A 21942-nucleotide genomic window follows, 5' to 3' on the forward strand; every position below is an offset into this window, starting at 1 on the left:
CCCTAGCGATTTTTTTATACAGGAGTACTTCTTTAAAAGGCATTTTGAAGTCTTTAAAGACTAATTACGAGTACATTGGGAAGTGCACTATGATGAAATGAATAGCTTTACAGGCCGAGGGTAAAACGTTTTGCATGACTCAGTGGGGCCCTTGGGCATATTTCAGTGGGTTCCATGGGCTTCTCACAATACAGAGTTGTCTGAAAAGGGGAGGCTCTGCCCAGGTGATAATTACATAGACGGCAAGTGTGGTAAAAACCAGCTCTGGAAAAGCCTCTCATGGGAGATTCTGGCTAGGACAGCTATAATTTTGTGCCTATTCTCTCTGACCCTGGGGACTTTCAGCTGGATTAGCCAAAGGCATTCCCTGTTGATTCCAGCCTTTGAGGGCCCTCATCACACACCTCCACTCCCCTGCCTTCTCTGCCCCCACTGCAGTCCTGTCTGGGCCTCCTTGATTCAGCAAGCCCCACAAACTGCTAATGGGCTCAGGGCTGGAAGACCCAGATTTTGAACAAAGCTAGGACAAGCCCTGGCATATGTGTTTTGGTATCTGGCATTTGTTCCTGAAATAGCCAGCTATTTAAGCAGGAGGGGCATGTATCTGGAGCTGGGGAAAATTGGTCCTGGTTCTTCAATAATGACTTATGGGACCTTCAGCCCATCATTTCTCCTCCCTGGGTTATGGTTACTTCAGCTTTAAAGTGAGAGAATTTTACTAGGACTCTGCGATCTCTTCCAGCTTTTAAAATGTATAATGTTTTCAACTCTGGGCACGCATTAAATTCAAACCCAGGCAGCTTTCCAAACATGCTGATGGCCAGGCCACATCTCCAGAGACTCTGACTTGGGCTGGTGTAGTACCTAGGTCCAGGGACAGATCCAGGTCTATGGGGCCTGAGGAGCATTCAGTTTGAGGGCCTGGTTAAGAAGAACAAAATATCTTACTTTTACGACTTTTACAAAAGTATGACTTTATGAACACATCACTGTGGTCCCTTCTATCCCAGAGCCTTGGAAACAGTTCGTGCAAATGAGTGACCCTGAAGGTTAACTTTATTGTTTGAGAGTAAGTCTAGGGATGCCCAGGCATCAGTATGTTGCAAACGTTCCCCATGTGATTTCACCATGCACAGTTGCTGTGTGAGAACAACTGGTGTAGATAGGTTTTCAATCCAAAGGTTGTTACCCCAGAGTATGAAAGTACGTGGTAACTTGTTTGTCTCTGCCTCAAATGTCTTTGGTTGGAAATTTCCCTTCCAGGCATCTCTCTCCTAACTGATTCCCACTCACCACTAAGGCTCACATTGGAGATCACCTCCTCTGGGCAGCCTTTCCTAGTCCTCTAGTTAGCTACTCCCTTCTGTATTTGTCTCAGATTCATGCATATCTCTGACTTAGCTCTTCCTATACTCTAATTATTTCCTTGTACTTCTTCCTCCCCCACTAATCTTGGCATTCCCAGGACCTGGTACAGTATCCAGCACGTGAGACCTTCATGAAAAATATGAAAGAAACAAATTGGAAGGTATTCTTACTTTTACACAGAAGACCTTCTTCATCCCCCACTCCACCTACATGATATTTTCCAACTTCTTTTTTCAATAACCAATAAAGATGCCATCCTTAACATTCAAGCAGATTCTCCTTGTTTACAAAGGCAAGCTCTCAAACCCCCTACCAATGACATCCAACAGTTCATGGGGCACAAACAACTAGATGAATTGTTGGATGGCATTGTTGCTGGGCAGAAGGACATCGGCACAGAATGTGGTGTGTCACACAGGGTCCTGGCAAGAACCAGGGGGACCAGGAGGCACATTCAGCTGAGTTTTTTTTTTTTTTTTTCTTTTGAGAAAGAGTGTCACTCTGTCATCCAGGCTGGAGTACAGTGGCGTGATCTTGGCTCACTGCAACCTCTGCCTCCCGGGTTCAAGTGATTCTCCTGCCACAGCTTCCTGAGTAGCTGGGATTATGGGTACATGCCACCGCACCTGGGTAATTTTTGTACTTTTAGTAGAGACAGGGTTTCACCATGTTGGCCAGGTTGGTCTTGAACTCCTGACCCCGGGTAATCCACCTGTTTTGCCCGACAAAAGTGCTGGGATTACAGGCGTGAGCCACTGTGCCTGGTCTCAGCTGAGATTTTTAAGACAACTTAAGGTAAGAACCATTTGCCCTCCACTTTCCTGCTGGTGCCTCCCTTTGACCGAAACCAACTGGAAGCCAGAGGAATGGGGCCCAGTGATACACAAACATAAGGATCAGATACCCCAACCCCAGCTCAGAGTTGGGTGGAGATAGGTGGATAATGGATCCAGGGAGGGAAGATTAGACAGAAAAACCAGCACATAATGGATGATGTTATACTGCTATAAGCAGGGGAAGTAATTGGATGTTGTCTATATCTGCAATTAGTAGATGTTATTTTAAAGTGGCTCTGCTGTACTTTTTACTTGAAGTGAAAAACTTACCAAACTAGCTTAAAAGTAAGGATAGATAGCAAAAATATTTCTATGTAATCAGCTGCTATGTTCTAGAAAAGAAAAGAACCAGCTTGTAGGAGTTTTGACTCCCACTTTCCTATTCCTGCCCCTCATTTTTGAGAGGCAATTATTCTTGTTTCTACTGGAATCTCATTTTCTCCCCAGGCCCCACAGCTGTTGGCACTGACTTCTTTCCTTACCACCTCCCATGTCATATCAGATGTCTAAGGGGTTCTCCTTCCCAACATAAAAGGCAGAGCTTGCTTATCTGGATATAACTTACACCTTAGCTCTTTGGTACTGTGCGTGGCTAATTACCCCCATGGACCATAAAATTAGGATCCATTCGTCCCCTTCTTAGCCAGAAACTCCACTGCCGTTTTTTTTGAGATGGAGTCTCACTCCTTTTCCTAGGCTGGAGTGCAGTGGTGTGGTCTCAGCTCACTGCAATCTCTGCCTCCCAGGTTCAAGCGATTCTCCTGCCTCAGCCTCCTGAGTAGCTGGGAGTACAGGCATCTGCCACCATGCCCGGCTAATTTTTGTATTTTAGTAGATACAGTTTCACCATATTGGCCAACCTGGTCTTGAACTCTTGACCTCAAATGATCCACCTGCCTCGGCCTCCCAAATTGTTGGGATTATAGGTGTAAGCCACTATGCCTGGCCCCCATTGCCCATCTTGAAGTAAAAGAACAGCACCTGCCGGTGTTGTGCACTCTGGAGAGGTAGGGCTAAAGGAGGACTCCATCTTGGTCCCTGGTACTGAGGGACAGCAGGTATCTGCAATACTGGAGGAGGCCAGTAGGGGTGCCCCACCTCACACTCTCCTTTTATCCTCATCTGTCTCTCCTTACAGGTCCTCTGCCTGCTCCTGCTTACCCTACTGACCTATCTCCTTCACACAGGGAGTCCCCAGAAGCAGAGAGAGGAGCGTCCTCTCAGAGGACTTGCCAGGAAGCTTTCTTCTGCCTGGGGTCCACCGTTTTCCCTCAATCTGGCTGCTCACCACCATTCTTTCTCTGCTTCTCTCGCTCTCATATTCCCGCAGATGGGAGATGACAGCATAAGGGGGAGGTGAATGGGATTCTTTTGTTTCTCTGGTCCTTAAAGTCTGTAGGGGAGAGTTTCAGAATAAGGATGTGACTGATCCTAATCACTTTTTTGAATTTTCTAGTCTCTTAGGCTTGTGGTTAAGACTGTCATCTGGTATGGGGAACCACATTTGTCAAGTAGGTAATTTTTTCTGCTGGGCTTTCTAGAAAGAATGAGGGATTTTAATGGAGCTAGAGCAAGAGCTCAGCAGAGCCAGGGAGAAACAAATAATTCTCTTGGCTAAGACTGAGGGTGGCTTCAGGAAGGGCTGAGGTACCTGGGCATGTAAGGCTGTGTCTGCCTGGAGAGGACATCAGAGGGCCTCCTGTGAGAGGAGCCAGAGGAGGCCAGGTGTTATTCTGTGCCTGATCCTACAGGTGTGGGAGTTGAGCCAGGAGCCTTGGGCCTGAGGCTGCAAAGATGTTTCCTTCCTACTTCTTCTGGGGATTATGAGTCACTGAGTTGAAGACAGGGGATGACTCCAAAGGACTAGGGAGTCACTAATACAGGTGTCCTGTTACACTGGGATTTCCTTGACAGCAGGGGTCATGGTGTCTTCCTTGTAACTTAGCCCCCAGAACAATACCTGATACTCAGTAGGTGCTGAAAGGATGGTTACTGGGTGAATGAATGAAGAATGAAGACCGTTGATAATTTTCTGTTAACTTTCTCTTTAAGCATGGTGGTAAAAGCACTCATCAGCTGGAGTTTTTCTTTCTAGATCATAGGTGGGAGTAACTACCAAAGTAGGGTAATCCGCTTGTCCCCTCCTCATCTTCAGTGCCTTCTCCTCTTCCCCCAGACAATATAAAGGTAACTTGGGAGTAGGTTTGGGGATCAAGCCAGCTTTCTGAGCTCCCAATTCCAAACACGTGTCTATTCCCTGGTGCCCTGGAAAACTTGTGCCTGAGAAAAGCCCGTAGGAGAACTGTGAGTCTGACTTTTCTTTTTATTCAACTCTCAAGTCCAAGGCTATAAAACCTGGGCCAGAGCTCTAGATGGGGTGTGCCCTTGGTGCTTTGGGATCCAGCAAGGAGAGTCTTCCAGACCACAGGCTTTGTCCAAAATCAATCACTCTTTATGTGGGGGACAATTGTGAATAACCATCCCCATGCCAAAACTGGAGATTGCCAGGGCTTAAAAGGCCAATTAACATAACCCCAGGAGTTCTGAGTACATTGCCACAAAAACCAACAGCCCTGCTGCTTACTCCAATTCAGAGAGATCTTGACTCACAGGGCCCATGACTCAGAATGCCCCAGGCAGATTTTAATAGGTTCTAGGAACATCTCCTCTCACTACTGTCTGAGGACAGGAGGCTCTGCTCAGGTGATAATTGCCTTGACCTTGAGTCTACTGAAAACTGGCAAGAAAATGCTATTGTGGCCAGGGAGTTTTTAGTGCTTGAGAAGGCCAAAAGCAAAGCCAGGGCTCATAGAGACACAGTAAAACCTGGTTTAACCACTGGGCTGGGAAACTGCATGGTCTCAGGAGACCCACAGAGACTCCTCAGTCTTCCATGAAAAGTCCAGCCCTACTTAATAGGCAGGAAACCATACACGGGATTTAGTGTGATAGTTCCAAGTGGGACCTATAGTCTCAGACTTCCGGCTGCACAATCATAGGGAAGCTCCTAGCTTCTATGAGCCTCAGTTTACTCATCTTTAAAATGGAAGTAATCATAAGTTGTTATGAGGTTTGTTAAACAAAAACAGCATAGTATCTGGTAGGCAATAAATGTCTGATACACTCACTTTCTTCCTCTGCACTCAGTAGGGAGCCAAGATGAAGTCAAACGTTCGATGTCAGTGGTAGGAAGAGAGGAAAATATTTTATCTAATGTAAATGTCCAGGAAGAGTTTCCTGACCGACATCGAATCTAACAAAGAAAGAAATACAAATAAAATATATAAACTGCAACTGGAGGGTTGATTCTTTTACTGATGTGTAGCAAATTCTTTGCAGAACCCACAGTACTTAAGCAGTACCCAAGGCCACATGAAGATACCATTTGATTACTCAACAAGCTTGCATTAAGCGCCTATGAAAAACAATATGGCTTAGTCCTGCCCTCAAGAGGTTCACAGTCTAGGTGGGAAGACACGTTCAAACACATTAGGTGACTCTAGGGCAAAGGCTTGAATGCAGTCATAGTTAAACAAGCCTCTCTCAGAATCATTTGGCAAACTTGTTAAAGCGTAAGTCCTAGACTCCATCCCGACTGATACTAGATCAGGGATCATGCCTATTATCTTACATTTCTAGCAAACTCCAGTGATGCTGTTCTGCTATTTTATGGCTGTTTGAGTAGCATTGTTATAATAGAAGTCAAAGTTATGGGGTTGTTTATAGAGGAGGGAAAGAGTAATTTCTTGTAGTGGGGAGGATACTATCTGGCGTGACTTCATGGAGGAAGTACTGTAGTTTTTAATCGAAGCCTAGAAGTCTGGGTAGGATTTCAGCAGGCAGCAACTGTAAGTGTCTTCACGTAAACAAAATACTAAAAAGTCAGGAAACAACGCAGAAATGCAGAATATATTCAGCAAGCAGAATAGCAGGGTGCATAAGGTGTGGAAGGAAGAGTGACAGGAAGTAATGCTGGGCATTGGTTTCTAGAAGACCTTGAGTCCACTAACTGGGTGCTGAGGCAGAGGAGGTCAGGCTTATTTTGTAACTGACAGGGATCATGAAATATTTTTGAACATGAGAAGAATGTCATCAGTTCGATGACCTAATGCTTCATGTCTGAGTGAGAGATGGATTGGAGGAAGTGATGAGGAATGGGAAGATGAGTTTGTGCACAGACTTATTAAATTCTTTAAGTGATAAGGAGGTTATCTGGAAGCCTAACCTAGGCCAGTGGGAGTGGTAAGAAGGCCTTAGGAAGAGAAAATGGAGGACATATCATCAGAATTTTAAAATTAAATTACACATGGTAGGTGAGAGAGGAACAAGTCAAAGATTACCCTAAGGAGCAGAGACTGAGTACTGATGCCAGCAGAAGAGAAAGTAATTTTAGGGAAAGAAAGGATTCAACAAGGAAGATAGTGACCTTGGTTTTGTACCTGTTGAATTTGAGGTGCCTACAAGTTATCTAGTAGCTTGCTTTGCAAACCGAGGTTCAGTAGAGAGGCTGAGGCTGTGCAGATATTAAATATTTTTCATTATCTTAGTGTGTCACGCTGAAGTGATTGTGGAACCCAGGAGAGTAGATGACTTCATCAGGGAGAACACACAGAGTGAGGAGAGAAGGATGAAGGCAACTGAACCTTAGGGAGTGTCTACATGTAGGTGGTTGGTAGAAGTTGCCTGCAGAGAAAACTCAGCAAGAATGGTCTGGGAGGTCCTGGGGAGGCAGCTGAATGCTGTGTCCAGAAGAACAAAGGAGAAGACTTTGGCAGGGAGTGATTTGCAGAGTTAACTGTGACATAAACTTAGAAGGAAGAAAGAGAAGCCATTGGATGTGTGGCTCGGGACGTTCAGGAGTGCACTTTCCATGGTGGGGCAGGATCCAGGCTTCCGGGAGTCAGTAAGTAAACCGGGGTGAGGAAGTAGAGGAAGCAAGTGGTGAGTGGTGACAGAAAGAAAATGGGACAGTAACTTGAGAGGGAGACAAGGTCTTGGGAGGATTTGGTTGTTTTTTTCAGGGTCTGGAGATGTGCATGTGTATAGGCCAAGGGGAAGGAGCCAGTGGGAAGGGAAGGATTAAAGAGGTAGTAAGAGAGAGAGGAGATGAGTGAGGCTGCGGGTCTGGGAAGGTTGGAGAGGCTGGGACAGATAGCTCTGGGGCTGAAGGGCCACTTCCGTATGAGGTCCTCTGGGTGTTCTCACAATGAAACTGACTTGGACAAGGTCCAAGCAAGACTGTCCTTTCAGTAAAGCAAACAGCATGGTGGCACTAACACTTCTCTAAGAAGCTCAAATACAGAGGTGTCTCCTTTTCCCCAAGACCAGTCTTCTCCACTTTCAAGCATTCAAAAAGGTCCAAAAGTTAAATTAGAGTTTCAATATTCTAATTTTCCAGCAAATTTATTTCCTTCCTGTGTTAGCCAAATCAAGGAGTCTTTTCCCTCACCTGGGTCCCCAAATTTAATTAGCCAACTTCCTCCTTCCCTTCTGAGAGTCAGAAAATAGACTTTCTCTCCTTCCCCTCCTGGCTTTTGCTTATCTAAGCTAAGGTCCTCATGAGAGCTTTCAGCTGCTTTATTTCAGCTGGTCCCTCATAGTCACACTGACTCTGGTTAACCTTCTCTAGCTCCTCTGGGACCACTTTTAGGAAAGTTTGCTAGGTATTCTGACCTACTAATAGGTCCCTTAAGGGGAAGTCCACACCGTCACAGTAGATCCTACTACCTAACACCTAGTGAAATCCTAGGCTTTGCTGAGCTCAGCCAAGACACCACAGGAAACACATGGTCTGGGGTTCCCAGAGAGATTGTCTATCTCTCAAAGAATAATGCTAAACAGACAAAGTACAAAACTGTCTAGAATAGAAGGCTTTGGGGTTTTAAAGAGCCCACTTTTTGTTTTTTCTAAAAATTTGTTTGGGAGGGATTAGCTTTGTGACTAAGCATAGGAAATAGACGAAATGTGTTTCCTAGATTTCATCTTATTTTTAGGTAGTATTACGGCATTATTCATCTCACCCTGGCATTGCTCCACATGCTAATGCTTTTTAAAAAGCATGTCATTAGTTTGAGTGACAGAAGCATGTTCTGCACCCTTCATAGATATTCAATATCTGTTCTTAAAACATTTTCTTAAACATCAAGGTCTGTTCCATAACATTTACACAACCACAGCACTGAAAATTGTAACTGTCTCATCTTTCATGTTAAATTGAAGATATCAGGAGAAAGAAAATGACCAAACACGATTATAAAGATGGCAAGTGGGACGTAAACTTCTGCTCTAAGGCATAGTTTCAAAACATTTTATTATACTTTAAGTTCTGGGATACATGTGCAGAACATGTAGGTTTGTTACATAGGTGTACATGTGCCATGATTTGCTGTACCCACCACCCTGTCATCTACATTAGGTATTTCTGCTAATGCTATCCCCTCCCCTAGCCCCCCAACTCCTGTGACAGGCCCATGTGTGTGATGTTCCCTGCCCTGTCTCCATGTGTTCTCATTGTTCAACTCTCATCTATGAGTGAGAACATGCGGTGTTTGGTTTTCTGTTCCTGTGTTAGTTTGCGGAGAATGATGGTTTCCAGTTTCATCCATGTCCCTGCAAAGGACATGAACTCATCCTTTTATGGCTGCATAGTATTCCATGGTGTATATGTGCCACATTTCCTTTATCCAGGCTATCATTGGTAGGCAGTTGGGTTGGTTCCAAGTCTTTGCTATTGTGAGCAGTGCCGCAATAAACATACATGCGAATGTATCTTTATAGAATGATTTATAATCCTTTGGGTATATAGCCAGTAATGGGATTTCTGGGTCAAATGCTATCTCTGGTTCTAGATCCTTGAGGAATCACCACACTGTCCTTCACAATGGTTGAACTAATTTACACTCCCAACAGTGTAAAAGCATTCCTATTTCTTCACATCTTCTCCAGCATCTGTTGTTTCTTGGTTTTATAATGATTGCCATTCTAACTGGTGTGAGATGGTATCTCATTGTGGTTTTGATCTGCATTTCTCTAATGATCAGTGATTATGAGCTTTTTTTTCATGTTTCTTGGCCTCATAAATGTCTTCTTTTGAGAAGTGTCTGTTCATATCCTTCACCTACTTTTTGATGGGGTTGTATTTTTCTTGTAAATTTAAGTTCTTTGTCGATTCTGGATATTAGCCCTTTGTCAGATGGATAGATTACAAAAAATTTCTCCCATTCTGTAGGTGGCCTATTCACTCTGATGATAGCTTCTTTTGCTGTGCAGAAGCTCTTTAGTTTCATTAGATCCCATTTGTCAAGTTTGACTTTTGTTGCCATTGCTTTTTGTGTTTTAGTCATGAAGTCTTTGCTCATGCCTATGTCCTGAATGGTATTGCCTAGGTTTTCTTCTAGGATTTTTATGGTTTTATGTTTAAGTCTTTAATCCATCTTGAATTAATTTTTGTATAAGGTGTAAGGAAGGGATCCAGTTTCAGTTTTCTGCATATGGCCAGCCAGTTTTCCCAACACCATTTATTAAATAGGGAATTCTTTCCCCATTTCTTGTTTTTGTCAGGTTTGTCAAAGATCAGATGTTTGTAGATGTGTGGTGTTATTTCTGAGGCTTCTGTTCTGTTCCATTGGTCTATATATCTATTTTGGTACCAGTACCATGCTGTTTTGGTTACTGTAGCCTTGTAGTATAGTTTGAAGTCAGGTAGCATGATGCCTCCAGCTTTGTTCTTTTTGCTTAGGATAGACTTGGGCTATTTTTTGGTTCCATATGAATTTTAAAGTAGTTTTTTCTAATTCTGTGAAGAAAGTCAACGGTAGCTTATTGGGGATAGTATTGAATCTATAAATTACTTTGGGCAGTATGGCCATTTTCACAATATTGATTCTTCCTATCCATGAGCATGGAATGTTTTCCCATTTGTGTCCTCTTATTTCCTTGAGCAGTGGTTCGTAGTTCTTCTTAAAAATGTTCTTCACATCCCTTCTAAGTTGTATTCCTAGGTCTTTTATTCTCTTTGTAGCAATTGTGAATGGGAGTTCACTCATTATTTGGCTGTTTGTGTGTTATTGGTGTATAGGAATGCTTGTGATTTTTGCACATTGATTTTGTATCCTGAGACTTTGCTGAAGTTGCATATCAGCTTAAGGAGTTTTGGGGCTGAGACGATGAGGTTTTCTAAATATACAATCATATCATCTGCAAACAGAGACAATTTGACTTCCTCTCTTCCTATTTGAATACCCTTTATTTCTTTCTCTTGCCTGATTGCCCTGGCCAGAACTTCCAATACTATGTTGAATAGGAGTGGTGAGAGAGGGCATCCTTGTCTTGTGCTGGTTTTCAAAGGGAATGCTTCCAGCTTTTGCCCATTCAGTGTGATATTGGCCGTGGGTTTGTCATAAATAGCTCTTATCATTTTGAGATACATTCCATCAATAACTAGTTTGACAGTTTTTAACAAAAAGTGGTTCATCAAAGGCCTCTTCTGCATCTATTGAGATAATCATGTGATTTTTGTCAGTGGTTCTGTTTATGTAATGGATTACATTTATCAATTTGTGTATGTTAAATTGGCCTTGCATCCCAGGGATGAAGCCGATTTGATAATAGTGGATAAGCTTTTGATGTGCTGCCGGATTCATACCGAATCTGGCAAACCAAATCAAAACTTTTTTATAACATGAATATGAAGAGTTTATTTCCTACTGTCTTTCATTTTTGTTTCAGCCTTTAAAATAGTATTCATGGACATTTATGAGAAATATAGATTTAATAAAATACAGGGAATGAACTGTGCTTTAAAATTAGAGAGGGAGTAATATATATTATTGCATGTTTTTGGTGTAATAATATTGCTATCAAATCTTTATTTTCAAAAGTATTCATCTTGGTCAATGTTGCAGTAATAAAAAATATTTAATATCTGCTCATGATATATAATAATCATTTTGCCTGAGTAGATGTGACCACTAACCAAAGTGACCTGGTGAGTATGTAAGGAAAAGAGTTTGCCCATTTATGCTGCTTCACATCTTCCAATGTGAAGAGCAGGTTCGTATGCAGGATACACACAGGTGCTAGAGTCAGACTGGTTTAAATCACAGCTCTGTGTGACCTTCATCAGTATCCTTGCTGTCCCACTATCTCGGATTCCTCTTCTGTAATATGGGGATTATAAAATAGTAATCTACCTGAAATGGTGTGGTCACTAGATAATTTAACGTAGGCAGAGTGCTGCAACAGACACTGTGGATACTCCATGCAGATACCCATCCCCCACCTGCTGAGGATTTGGGCCACTAGAGACTCAGACCTGGCCAGGCATGGTGGCTCATGCCTGCAATCCCAGCACTTTGGGAGGCCGAGGTGCGCGGATCGCTTGAGGTCAGCAGTTTGAGACTAGCCTGGGCAACATAGAGAAGCCCCGTTCTCTATTAAAAATAAAAAAGTTAGCCAGTCATGGTGGTGCACACCTGCAGTCCCAGCTACTCAGGAGGCTGAGGCAGGAGAATTGCTTGAACCCAGGAGGTAGATGTTGCAGTGAGCCAAGATTGCACCACTGCACTCCAGCCTGGATGACAGAGCAAGACTTCATGTCAAAAACAAAACAAAACAAACAAAAAACCAAAAACCAAAAAAAACCTCATACCTGCACCCTTCTCAAGAGGCTTGCCCCTGGCTGACAGACGTTGTCTTGAGGGGGATGCTTGTTACGCACTCTCCCAGCACCCACTACTGCAAGTGGCCCATAGCTAATGAACTACTGGCTCAGGGTGATAAGAGCCAGCACCCCTGCTTCTGGAGGACTAAACACTGTAGCACAATCCACTGGTCAGAACTCCCATAGGATCAGGCTGGGGCTAGACTGCTGAAACCATACTTCGTTTATCTTCTTTCCCTGTCCTGCTTCTCTCATACCTTTCCTGGTTTCCCCTCCATAAAATTATTCCTTCCCTTGCACAGAGTCCCTGGCTCAAGCTCTGCTGGGGAACTGGACCTGAGACCAGTACTTCAAATAGTGCTTGGCACTATGTTAGCAATTATGAAGGATTAAAACAATCAAACTTTTTGGTCTAAGTCAGATGTACAAATTGGAGACTTTATTGTTTAGAATGGAGTGACTTGCACATTAGTCATCAGAGCTGATAAATAACTGCTTCCACATCAGCTTGTCTTTAAAATTTTCTTTCAATGGAAATGCTTAAAGAAAGCCCATTTCAGAGTTGTCAGGGCACAGTCTGAACAAGGACAGAGAGTGTCCAGCACAACTGGGCAGTGTGAGGCCTGACTCCATAGCTGATGAGCAGGTAAGGTTGCAGGTGTCCTAGGTTTCAGAGTCTGTGGAACAGAGCAGGAGAAGGGGCAAAGCAGCAGGCACTGGGAGGAGCCATGGTTCAGCTCTCCCTCATTTCTTGAGAGACAGGAAGAGGTTTGTACCCTGGGGTACTTTAGCTGCTTGAAGTAACCAAGTCTTAGGCATTGTTTTGTTCAAATCAGGATAGAGGAAACTTCTGTCAATATTGAAAAAACAGAAAAGGCAATGGAAAAAAAAAAGGAGGGAGAGGATGGGAGCTTTAGTTATCAGGAAGTGAAGACTGTTCCTGTGTAGCGGGGGAGAGAAGGGAATTATCCAGATTTAGGAGAGTGGACAGAGGGAAAACTCAGACAAATTTAACTGCTAAAATGCTAATCTGTGCTGGAAGGGCAGGAAGTATCCCCCTGGGAACGTGTTACTGTTGAGGAGAAAGGCCATCAGCAAACCTAAGGGGGCCATGTTGCAGGAGCAAAGCTCCTACAAAAGAGCTAAGCTGCAAGCCCGTAGGTGGCAGTGTATGCCAGAAGGGACAGCCAAAACAGGCAGCTAGGCCTAGGAATTTTATCTTCAGAAATCCAAATGCAGTCTTGAAGATATTATCTTCCATCTCCTATCTCATGATGGAAAAGCAAAGCCACCATGCATCAGTTTGCAGTTGTGTAACATCCATTTGGTCAATGACCACCTCTGGCTTTGTTTCCTGGAAGCTGTGCAATCATCATGGCTATCATTTAGGGCTGATAATTTTGAGATACCTGTGTCCAGATAAAAATCTGGTCTCCTGGGATTTAGAATCAGACATTGATTTTCTTTACTACCAGGATCACTCACAGGATAAAGTAAGACAATGGCCAGGAGGGAAGATGGGTTCATCTGGATATTAGGCACTAAGTCTGGCGGCATCACTGTGATGGAAGATACAGGAGAGGCACTTGTAAGGGTCTCAAGTCCATTCTGACAAGGCTTCTTAGCAAAATTCAAGGCCAAAAGAGGAGGAAGGAGGGTTCTCTGGAGCTCTGGCTCATGTCTAGCAAGGCCTATCTCCCCAGGCCTTGAGTTCACTGCCTTGGAGTGACACAACCATGTATTGGAAGAGATTTTAAGGTTAACTGTACATTTTTTCACATTATTTTGGTCAGCCCTCAAAACAGTGATGTTATTTCTTCTTTTTTAATTAAAATGAGAAAACTGAGGCTTAGAAAATTTAGCACCTTTAGGAAGTGGCAAAGTAAGCATTTCGACCCTGGCCATTGGCTTGAGAGTCTGGTGTTCTTCATTAGAGAAGAAAGCACAGCCCTGCTGTGAATATGTTCTCAGAGAATGTATCTTTTACCATAGGACTTGCCATTTTCATCTTTTATTTTTTGAATACTATTACATTTGCATCTTTGAAAATCCAAAAAGGGTAAAATACTCCATACCATCCTTGTCCCTCATCTGCCATGCTCTTTCTTTCCAGCGCCATGGTAACCACTATTCTTAGTTTCTTCCATAGTCTCTTTATGTTGTATCAGGAAGCATGAGCTTCTTTTCTTCTTCCTTCTTTTACACAAAAGTTACCATGTAATAAACAGCATTTAATACTTTCCTTTGTCCAATTAACTATACATCCTAGAGCTCTTTCTGTATAGTTTTACAGGCGGCTTTTTCATTCTTTAGAGTTGTATAGTATTCTCTTGTATGGATGTTCTATAATTTATTGAATCAGTTCTCTATTGATAGAAACTTGGGTTGTTTCCTATTTTTTACTACTACAAAACGCTCCAAGGAACATCCTTGTACATTCATACTTTAGTACATATACAAGTATATCTGTAGGTTACTTTTCTAAAAGATGAATTGCTGTAGAAAAATGTTTACATATTTGTAATTTTGTGAATAGTCATCAGAAACTGATAAAGCCAAAAACCGAACACAAAGCCGTTTCATCCCTCATACCAGGGTTTAACAATTGGTTTACATAGGACACACCCAACTAATGAGGACTCCAGTTCAGTTCCTTTACGAACTGAGTAAATACAAGGCCATTCTTCATAGCAGATTCTTCCAGGGCTCTTATCTTCGACTTTTGGTTGTCTTTTTTTTTTTTTTGGTAGGGGCTCTAAGGCAAGAAAATTGGAGATATTTTTGAAATTCTTCCTCTTGTCCTTCAGATACATCATGCTGGAAAAAAGCTGAGATAAGCATCTCTCTGCAACTGGCCTTAGTGAAACAGAAAAATCACAGGCTCTGGGGTCAGAAAGATCTAAATTTGAAGACTGGTTTTCTCACTTTTTAAATGCATGATCTTGGGTGGGAATTTTAACCTCTCCAAGTCTTGGTTCTTTCATCTGGGGAAGAGAAAAAAGATACTTGAACCCATCAAAAATGGTTGTGGTGAGGTTAAAGATAATGTCATTGGAAATTGATAAAGCCAAAAACCAAACACAAAGCCATTTCATCCCTCATACCAGGGTTTCACAATTGGTTTAAAAACACACCAAGGGCTCAATGAATGATTTCAGTTATTTTGTAAAACTGTCCTAAAATACATGCTTATAAAGACTTTTATATCAGTGTCCCTGGGGGCCTAGGACCAGCCTCTACCTGGCATCTACGTGAATGACTCATGACCTCAGCTTCCAAACCATCTCATTATTGATGGTTTGCCTCTTGGTAAGCAGTTGAGGAGTGGTTTGCCACATCCCGCTGATGATACAGTGTTCCTCATGTACGAACGCATTAAGCTGCAACCACACTTGTAACATCAAAGCACCCTGGCTCATCAATTAGTCAGGAAGCAATTTTTCACCATTTGGTCCAGCACCTAAGCTGACTCTTAAAAAGCACCAAGGTTTATCTAGGGTCAGATGGCTTAGAAATACTACAAATAGGGCCACCCACAGCCACATAGTTTTGTGACAGGTGTCTCGACTCACAAGAAGCAAAGACCCACAGAACACAGAGCAGCCATTTTCAGCTCTGATCTGAGAGCTGCTGTTTCCAATTCTGTAGTTTCATCATTTTTGCATTTTTTGACACTCAAATGAGTGCACAAAGGTCTGTGTCCTCCTAGTGAAGGAAATAGAGGCTCTTTGAAACAGACAACTCTGGTGATGGCAGGAATACGATGATGGATTATCTTTATGTTTCTTCATTCCCCGAATCCATTAAAAGGGGGGAATTGAATTCTATCTTATCAGGATCCTCTTTACTTTCCTTAATTACTTTTTAAATGACTGAAATGAAAATTTGCAAACGAGGCACATGTTAGGTATTCCTCTCATCTTCAGCCTATCCCTGCCACTGTTCCAACTTCTGCCTTTCAAAGTAATTCAGCAGCAAAGATGTTCTACAGTATGAGTCACTCACAGATTGTTCAGGGGGCTGAAGGAAAATCTGCTAATGGGATTTGCAGTTCTACACCAGAAAAGAATGAGATAGGAAATGGGCAACGTGTACATGATTCTTTCATGTCATTCAGAATAATGAGATCTTGGAGCAGCTTCTTCCTGAATTGAAATCATTGACAATGTATTTGCATATTCATTTTTGGACACTTTGATCTAAAAGTCAGTCATGGGAAGTCAGTCTAACATCTGAGAATTGTAGGTCTAACATCTGAGAATTGAAAAGAAAAGAAAAATTCTCTCCTATGCTTATCTCTTTCCTCAATATTTCTTAGGACCTTGAAGAGGTTGAAGGCACACTGAACCATATTTGGGGTGATATTTTTAAAACTTAAAAATTAATAAAGATTTGTGGAGAGACTATTGACCTATAACATTTGCAGCCTTTGTCTTTTATTATCAAGGATTTCTTAACGCTCATTGTATCATCATGAAGATTTGAGTGGAAATGTTCTTTTGCCTGTAGTGTGCAATACAGTAGCCATTAGCTACATGTGCTATTTGAATTTAAATTAAAATTAAACCAGATTAAAATGTCAGGTGCTTGGTAGCACTAGCCACATTTCTAGTGTGCCTGGTGGATGATACAACTCTCGGGTGTAGAAAGTGGCAGGCATTTGTGTGAATGAAGGAAATCTCCCAGGCTGAATGTGATGGAGACTTCTATAATGATTAATCAACTAAGTGGCCTCTTTTTCCTCCTTAATAGCTTGGAGTTTTACTCATCCTTCCTCCATAACATCTCTAACCATGGCTAGTGGTGGACAAAGAGGCTTGCAAATTAAAGTTCATGCATTCATGGTTCAAGACCTAGTTAAGCGTAAGTGGGTTATTTGTAGTAATCAATCCTTTAGAATCACCAAGCTTATCCAAATTTCTTGATTAAGAAAAAAAATCAAGTCACATAACCAATGGACTGGCTTTGGGAGATTATATTCTCCCTAGGGAAAAAAAAAAAGTGAATCGGTTTTGCATATTGATGTTATTCAATTTACAAGCATAGTCAAATATAGCACCATTTGAAATAACACAAGATTTGGGTTAGATATATGCAAAAACAAGCAAGCATACAAAACTTAATAGTCTGCGTTTTCTGATTATGAGTTCATTCTCAAGTCTTGATGATTTAAGTCAACCTCACCCTTGATGCAAGGCAATAATTATGTGTTTATTAGTAAAATCAAGTCATCATTCAATATTCATGTGTTCTTTCAGAGAAATATCTTAGGCAGTTAATGTTATTTCTCCCTCCCTCTCTATTCTCCCTCCAAACCCCACCACCCGTCAGCATTGTTATTCCAGCAGATATAATAAAAATGTACACCACCAAAGGAAGTCTTAGAAGAACAAAATATGCTTAGGGCTTAAGCATGAATATCAATGTGAATCGTTCTATGAGCTTCAGCTAGGGGGACAAAGGTGATAGAATGGTCTTATTTGATGTATATAAAATGATTAACTTTTACGGAACTTATTCCCTACCAGGCACTGTTTTGTATACTCTGTATGTACCAACTATCAGAGCAGCACCCTTTCTCTGATGAAGAAACTGAGATAAGGAGAGGTTAAACAATTTCACTCAAGTTACCATAACCGGGCTACAAAAAAAAGGCAGTTTAGGACCACTGCCTGTACTCTTAACCTTGAGGCCAAATGCTGTGTCTACTTAAGTACCTGGGCTGGGCTGCCTCCTTTGTCCTGAGTACAGTCTGGTAGAATGGGCTGACTTCTGGAGCTATGGGAGGGCCTCAAAATATAGTGAGCCCTATGGCATGTGTCACTGACTTATCTGGAAGGTGTGAGGTGAGCTGAGGAACCACTGCGATACTCACTTCCATTCTTCCCCTACCTGGGCTGCTTTTGTTGGTCAGATATGGAAGGGAAAGCTGCCTTCTCTATCACCTTTGATCAGACCTAGGCCACAGTGTGAAGAGGAGAGCGTGCCTGCTTCTTAGAGAAAGCTAGGAGATGAAAGTTCCTAGTCCTGCTAGTACACTCTTTGCAGGCTCTTGGGTGGGTTTGGGATAACGCAGCCCTTCTGAAGGCTACAGGGTATGCTTTGTCTCCTAGATACAGAAAACTCTTTGACAGGGTCTAGCCTGGGTCCACAGTGCCCCTTGGGTAAGGGGAGGGTAAACAGGCTCCAAGGTCCAAAACACGTCTGCTCTGAAGCCCCATATTAATTAATTAAAACCTAAGATATAGTTGAGAAAGAAAAGCAAAAGACTTTCCTTTGTAGGAGCACCAAATTAACTTATTGCTAGTAGCCTCTTGGGCACACAAATGAAAGCACAAAGTCATAAACAGCAGTCCAGTCAGGACACTTGGTCAGCTCATCATCCAGCTTCTCTGTGGGGAGCTGCTATGAAGGGCAGAGCAGCCCTGGGGTGGTACGTGGCTGGGAATTGCCTCCCCTACCCTTTATCTGCAGCAGAGTCACTGACAGAAGGTAGGGTTACGAGGCCAGATAGAAGGGGAGATTCCTTTCCCTGTCCTGCCTGGGTGGTCCTTTAGTCCCTATCTTCCTGGAAAAGATGATTAGATACAGTTCTGTGGTGGGAAGGAACCCACCCGCATTGTTGCTTTGCAGATAAGAAAACTGAAACTTGAAGTGGTAAAATGACATGCCCAAGGTCAGTTAAATGTCAGAGATTATGATCATTGATGTCATCCAAAGAAAACTCCAATTTTGTTCTAAGCTATGAAGTGGAACCAATTTGTAATACAGCTTTCTCTAAGGGCTGAAATCCTATTTCTTAAAGCCTCAGTTTATGTTGTTCATGCATTGAGCACTTGGGACAGAGGGAATTGAGGCAAAGGAGATTTTTTTATTATTTATAATAGAAATTCCACTGTCTAAAGGGATTTGAGGTGCCTTGTAATGAAAGGCAGGCATATCATAAAGCTGTAAAAATATTTTAAAAGGAGAAAAAAAGTTGAAGGCCAGGGAAAAAAAACCATATCAAACCCCTAAGTTAAAGGCAGCCAAGGAGAACAGTATGAGTAATTCAATTCTCACTGCCTGTTGAAAGGAAGCATAGTAATGCTTAGCTACAACCTTCTTGGAGAAAAGTTAGTTGGTTTACTATTATTCTCTACTAATTCTGGAAGGTCTTTTTAAAAATTTTAATGTATTCAGGGATAGGGCTCTGGGCCAGATTGATGCTCTGATTCTTAATGACATAATGGATAGCCCCAGAAGCAGGTGCCAGAAGGCATCACTATATCATGGCTTCACTATTACTCTGAGACACTGTTTTTATTGTGCACTATTTTATCCCCATATTAATGAGTGTAGATTTTACCCAGGCACATGTATTGTTACCTAATTATTTAGTTATCTTTTTACAGACTGTCAAGGTCTTTACTTCTTAATACAAGGGTATGTCAAGGCAGGACTGCAAGCCAGGGAAACTTCATCAGAATTCATTCATCTGAGTTCAACAGCATGGAGTACCCACTGCATGTCCCAACCTTGCTAAGGAGCAAGGGATAAAAATATGAGTTGAGCCTGATTGATCAAAGATTCAATGATTTATAATACAATATGATGACATCATATAACAGTGATCAGAATGATGTGTTTTAGGAATACAATAGAAAAAGGACAGATTCTGCCCGGAGACATTGGAGGTAGGTTCCCAGGGGAGGTAATGTTTTATTCATTCTTTTAAAAAATATTGAGTATATATTTTCTTCCAGATACTATGTTGGGTGTTGAGATTATCAAAGAAGTCATGGTCCCTATTTTCATGGAACTTGAAGTAATAGCCTATTTGTAGATGGAGAAAAAGACTCATAGTGTATTGCAGAGGAAAAAGTATTGCAGAGAAAAAAAGAGCTCTATGAGCAAACATGAGAGGGACATGCAGACTAAAGGGTGACCAGATAACATGTGGGGCATGAGGACACTTGAACTGTATCACACAGGCAATGGGGAGACAGCGAAGGACTTAGCAAGGGAGTGGCATGAACATATTCGTACTTTAAAAGCCACAAAGATTTAATTACATAAAAAATAAAACCATAAAAGTGCTAGAAAAAAACACGTAGGGTAAGTATATACTTTTAACTTGGGGAAAAGCTTTCAACGTATGGCATCGAAAAGTTAAAACCACACAGAAAAGAGGGATAGATTTGAATATATAAAGATTTAAAAGTAAACCACAAAACCACTAAAGTTAAAAGGATAAAAGTTTTTAAAAAGTTAAAAATGACAAATTGGGGGATATTCAATAGCCTTGATATACAAATGACTCATACATACAAATAAGAAAAAGAAAATGCCTTATAGAACACGAATAAAGGCCGGGCGCAGTGGCTCAAGCCTGTAATCCCAGCACTTTGGGAGGCCGAGACGGGCGGATCACGAGGTCAGGAGATCAAGACCATCCTGGCTAACCCGGTGAAACCCCGTCTCTAGTAAAAAATACAAAAAACTAGCCGGGCGAGGTGGCGGGCGTCTGTAGTCCCAGCTACTCGGGAGGCTGAGGCAGGAGAATGGCATAAACCCGGGAGGCGGAGCTTGCAGTGAGCCAAGATCCGGCCACTGCACTCCAGCCTGGGCGACAGAGCAAGACTCCGTCTCAAAAAAAAAGAACACGAATAAAATATTTGCAAAAGGAGATATTCAAAAGTTTCTCCTAAACAACAGATGAAAAATGTTCAAACTCACTAGGAATCTAAACAAATTAAAATAGGTAGATATCATTCTTTACTTACCATATTAAATATATTTTTTTAAAAAACAATAATGCCAGGGTTAGTGAAGGACTAGAAGAACAGACTCTTAAGTACTACCTATATATGAGTGGTTTAGAAGACCAATTTGTAACAGGTGTCAGAATTCTTAAAAATGAATAGATACACTGATTTAACAAATTTATTTTTAGGAATATATCCTAAGGAAATTGGCCAACTCACAAAAATGTTTTTTTTTTTCCCCAAATGGCTCATTTCAATATTGTTTGTAATGGCTAAACAAAATACAAAAAGAAAAAAAAACAAAACAAAAACCCACAAAACATGTAAATGCCTAACCCTGAAACAAAGGCTTGGTTAAAAAACACAAAGGCACTGCCACCCACTCAGATGCTATGTAGCCATTAAAAAGAATATGAATCTATACTTACTGACATGGAAATTTTCCCATAATATATTGTTAAGAATAAGAGATTACAGAGAATTATAGCAGGATATCATTTTTGAAAATACTTATTTTATGTACATAAAAAATCCAGTAGGAAAGATAAAATATTGTGTCATTTTTCTGATTATAGTTTGTAGTTTTTTTCATTCTGCTCATTTTTATTTTCTCATTGTTCTACATCAAACATGGATTAATATAAAAATAATTCAATCATTATAACACATTAAGGTGATTAGCCTCAGGCACAAAAGATGAAGGGCATTCAGGAGGCATTTGCCATAAACTAGGTAAGAAATGAGAAAGGCTTGTGCTGGACTCCAGTGGTTTCCAGTCCTAGCTGTACTTTAGAAACACCTAGGGAGGTATTAAAAAGCACTCATTTCAGGCACGACAGACTAATTAATTTAGAGTTTCTGGGATGGGACCTTGACACTGGTATGTTTTAACGTCTGCCCCCTGTCTCGCCCCAGGTGACTCTAAAATTCGCAGCTGGAGATAAGTCCACTACTCCAAGGCAGTGGCAGTTAGAAAGGAGAAGAGGATTTGGACCTGAATTATGTTCTAGGGGTGGGATCTCTAAAAAGGGTATAAATCTTAAGACATGAAGTTGGCTTTAGTGGGTTTCCTTTCATTCTATATAGCTCTCAAGGTCAAGTGCATTGCTGAGGAATGGACAATAGCCTCTGCTGATCCCTCTGGTCTAAGCTGCAGCTGGCATGGCAGCATCGGAGGCTGCATCCATTCTCAGCACATTTGGAGTGCAACGATGCTGCAGGAACAAATCGCCCACCTTCCAAATGCCCTGTGAGTGAGTCAGTGCTCAGCAGCATTGGCAAGGCAGAGCGCTATAACTGCAGAGAAAGGATGACATCTCATATACATGTG

This window comes from Theropithecus gelada, chromosome 6, assembly GCF_003255815.1.
Source record: "Theropithecus gelada isolate Dixy chromosome 6, Tgel_1.0, whole genome shotgun sequence".
In the NCBI taxonomy this organism is placed as follows: domain Eukaryota; kingdom Metazoa; phylum Chordata; class Mammalia; order Primates; family Cercopithecidae; genus Theropithecus; species Theropithecus gelada.